This window comes from Ovis aries, chromosome 11, assembly GCF_016772045.2.
Source record: "Ovis aries strain OAR_USU_Benz2616 breed Rambouillet chromosome 11, ARS-UI_Ramb_v3.0, whole genome shotgun sequence".
Lineage (NCBI taxonomy): Eukaryota > Metazoa > Chordata > Mammalia > Artiodactyla > Bovidae > Ovis > Ovis aries.
In genome coordinates, this window is record NC_056064.1 from 38,980,004 (window position 1) to 38,984,271 (window position 4,268).

The following is a 4,268-nucleotide window of genomic DNA, read 5'->3' on the forward strand; positions in this document are numbered from 1 at the left end:
CTAGGTCGTCCCCTTCTCCTACTGCCCCCAATCCCTCCCAGCATCAAAGTCTTTTCCAATGCGTCAACTCTTTGCATGAGGTGGCCAAAGTACTGGAGTTTCAGCTTCAGCATCATTCCCTCCAAAGAACACCCAGGGCTGATCTCCTTTAGAATGGACTGGTTGGATCTCCTTGCAGTCCAAGGGACTCGCAAGAGTCTTCTCCACGCCACAGTTCAAAAGCATCAATTCTTCGGCACTCAGCCTTCTTCACAGTCCAACTCTCACATCCATACATGACCACAGGAAAAACCATAGCCTTGACTAGACGGACCTTAGTCGGCAAAGTAATGTCCCTGCTTTTGAATATGCTATCTAGGTTGGTCATAACTTTTCTTCCAAGGAGTAAGCGTCTTTTAATTTCATGGCTGCAGTCACCATCTGCAGTGATTTTGGAGCCCCCAGAAATAAAGTCTGACACTGTTTCCACTGTTTCCCATCTATTTCCCATGAAGTGATGGGACCAGATGCCATGATCTTTGCTTTCTGAATGTTGAGCTTTAAGCCAACTTTTTCACTCTCCTCTTTCACTTTCATCAAGAGGCTTTCTAGTTCTTCTTTACTTTCTGTCATAAGGGTGGTGTCATCTGCATATCTGAGGTTATTGATATTTCTCCCAGCAATCTTGATTCCAGCTTGTGCTTCTTCCAGCCCAGCATTTCTCGTGATGTACTCTGCATATAAGTTAAATAAGCAGGGTGACAATATACAGCCTTGCCGTACTCCTTTTCCTATTTGGAACCAGTCTGTTGTTCCATGTCCAGTTCTAACTGTTGCTTCCTGACCTGCATATAGGTTTCTCAAAAGGCAGATCAGGTGGTCTGGTATTCCCATCTCTTGAAGAATTTTCCACAGTTTATTGTGATCCACACAGTCAAAGGCTTTGGCATAGTCAATAAAGCAGATATAGATGTTTCTCTGGAACTCTCTTGCTTTTCCATGATCCAGCGGATGTTGGCAATTTGATCTCTGGTTCCTCTGCCTTTTCTAAAACCAGCTTGAACATCTGGAATTTAGCATCAAAAAATATGAACTACTTAGAGATAAGTTTTATAAAGAATACAGAAGATCTGTACACTGAAAAAACTACAAAACACTGCTTAGAAAAATCAAGAGACTCAATAAGATGGAGATATACTATGCTCATGGATCAGAAGACTTGATATTGTTAAAATATCAATTTCCCCCCAATTAGCCTATAAATTCAATAAAACCCCAGTCAAATTCCCAGCAGGATTTTTTTTTTAGAAACTGGAAAGCTGATTCTAAAATTCTTAGGGAAACACAAGGGACTTAGAATAGACAAAACAGCCTCAAAAAGGAAGGAGGAGGGGAACATTGGAGAGCCCTTCCCTATGGTTGGCAGCAAGGAATCCACAGTGCCTGGAGTTACTGTAAAAGACGTGAACCAGCGGGAGTTCATCAGGACTTTGGCAGCCTTTCTCCAGGAAGCTGAAAGCCCTTGGATGGGCAGACACCATCAAGATGGCCAAGCATAAAGACCTTACTAACTACAGCGAGAGCTGTGGAATGGCTTCCACGGTGGTGCACCTCTGTCTCTGGAGATGTGCAAGATAGGTTCCATGACCAAGATCTATGGGGACATCAGAGCAGCCACCTCACATCCAGCAACTTCACTGGGGCTCCAAGAGTGTGGTCTGCCAATTCCTCCAAGCCCTGGAAGGGCTGAAAATGGTGGACAAGGAGCAAATGGGGGTCACAAGCTGGCACCTCAAAGATAGAGAGATATGGACAGAATGCCAGACAGGGCAGCTGCCAATGAGAAGCATTAGAACAAATGCCTGGGGGCTTCCCTGGTGGCTCAGTGGCAGAGAATCCACCTGCCAATGCAGGAGACAGGGGTTCCATCCCTAATCAGGGAAGATCCCACATGCCTAAGAGCAACCAAGCCCATGGGCCGTAACTGTTGATCCTGTGGTCTAGAGCCCGGGAGCCACAACTAGTGAAGCCCATGTGCCCTAGAGCCCTTGCTTTACAACAAGAGAAGCCACTTCGGTGAGAAGCCTGCACATCGTAACTAGAGAGTTCCCCCCACTCACTGCAACTAGAGCAAAACCCAAGAAGCAATGAAGCCCCAGGACAGCCAAAAATAAATAAAATTTAAAAAAACATTTCCAGAACAAATGCTGGGTTAATAAACTGCCTCACTTAAAAAGAAAACAAGTTGGGACTTCCTTGGTAGTCCAGTGGTTAAGAATCTGCCTTTTGGTGCAAGGGACGCGGGTTTGATGCCCTACAAAAGAACAAAGATCCCACATGCTGCAGGGCTACTGAGGCCACGTACCTCAACTGGAGCTGAAACTAAGACCTGATGCAGCCAAATAAATAAATAAAAAAGAAAACAAGTTGGAAGACTTACACTACGTAAACTCAAGGTTATCAGGAAGCTATTGCATGTTGGCCTCAAGAGAGAGAAACAGACCAAAGAAAGAGAGTAGAAAGTCTATAAGTAGACTCACACACGTATGATTAATTGATTTTTAATAAAGATGCAAAGGCAGTCTAAGGGGTAGAAGGATAATCTTTTCAACAAATGGTTCTGGGAGAAGTAGATATCCATATTCAAAACAAAATACCTCACATCAAATATAAAAATTAATTCAAAGTTCATCCAAGACCTAAACATAAGCCCAAAAGTATACAATTTCTAGAAAACATAGGAGAAAATCTTTGCCACCTTCTGTTAGGCAAGGATTTCTCAGATAAAACATTTTAAAAGAAAAAGTTGAAAAATTGGACTTTATAAAAATTGAAGCTGTCTGCTATCTGAAAGACACTGTTATAGGAATAAAAAGACAGGTCTCAGACTAGGAGAGTATTTGAAAAGTATGTATGTGATAAAGGAGTTTCATTCAGAATATAAAAAGAACGCTAAAACTTCATTAGAAAACAAATAACTGAATTTTTTTTAAAGGGCAGAAGATTTGAACCAACACTTCGACCATGAAGATATACAGATGGCAAATAAGCATATGGAAGGATGTTCATTATCAGTCATTAGGGAAATGCACATGAAAACTACAGTGATATATCAATACTGGAATAGCTTTAAATATTTTTTTTAATGACAGTACCAAGTGTTGGTTAGAATGTGGAGCAAATGGAACTCTCATACACTGCTGGCGAAAATGTAAAGTGGTACAACCACTGTGGAAACCAGTTTGCCAGTGTCTTAAAACGTTAAACAGATACCTACCCTATGACCAGCAATTCCACTCACAAGTTATCAACCCAAGAGAAATGAAAGCATATAACCACACAAAGACTTCTATGGAAACATTCACAGCAGCTTTGTTTGTAATAGCCAACACTGGAAACCCAAATGCCCATCAACAAGTGAATGAATAAACAAATTATAATATCCATACCATGGAATACTGCTCAGCAACAAGAAGCAATGGACTGTTGATACACACAACAACATAGATGAATCTCAAAATGATTATGCTACGTGAAAGAAGCCAGGCAACAAACAGTATGTCCTGTATGATTCCATGAATTAATAACATCTGGAAAATGCAAACTAATCTATAGGGACAGATAACACATCTGTGGTTACCTACAGATGCGAGGAAAAGGTAGAGGACAGTAAGAGCAAGAGATTAAAAGGGGAAACAAGGAATCTTCTTGGGGCAATGGATATGCTCATTATCTTGACTTGGTGATAGCTTTACAGGTGGTGCTGCTATTTAGTCTCTTAGTTATATCTGACTCTCTGTGACCCCCATGGACAGTAGCCAGCCAGTCTCCTCTGTCCTTGGGATTCCCCAGGCAAGAATACCGGAGTGGTTTGCTATTTCCTTCTCCAGGGGATCTTCCAGACCCAGGGATCGAACACGAGACTTCTGCATTGGCAGGTGGATTCTTTACCACTAAGACATCAGAGAAGCCCCTTCACAGGTATAGTCATATATGAAAACTTATCAAAGTGTACATTTTAAATACAAGTAGTTCCTTGTATTATCAATTATTCATCAATAAAGCTATACAAAGGTCAATAAAAAGAAATAATCAAAACAAAAGAGTTAATCTGAAAAAAGAAATGAGATATAGATATTGGAAAAAGAGTAAAATAATCACTACAAGCTGATTATATTATCATCTACTTGGAAAAGTCAGTGATTCAACTGAAGCCTTGTAGATCTAATCAGCAAGTTCAATAAAATGGCCAGTTAAGAGAAAAATATAGAAAAATCAATAGCTTTCTT

General features: G+C 40.9%; 1 pseudogene; it reads left to right on the forward strand.

The window, feature by feature from the left end:
• Positions 1–1,394: 1,394 nt before the first annotated feature.
• On the forward strand, positions 1,395–1,832 carry LOC114117004 (small ribosomal subunit protein eS19-like; annotated as a pseudogene).
• Positions 1,833–4,268: the final 2,436 nt, after the last annotated feature.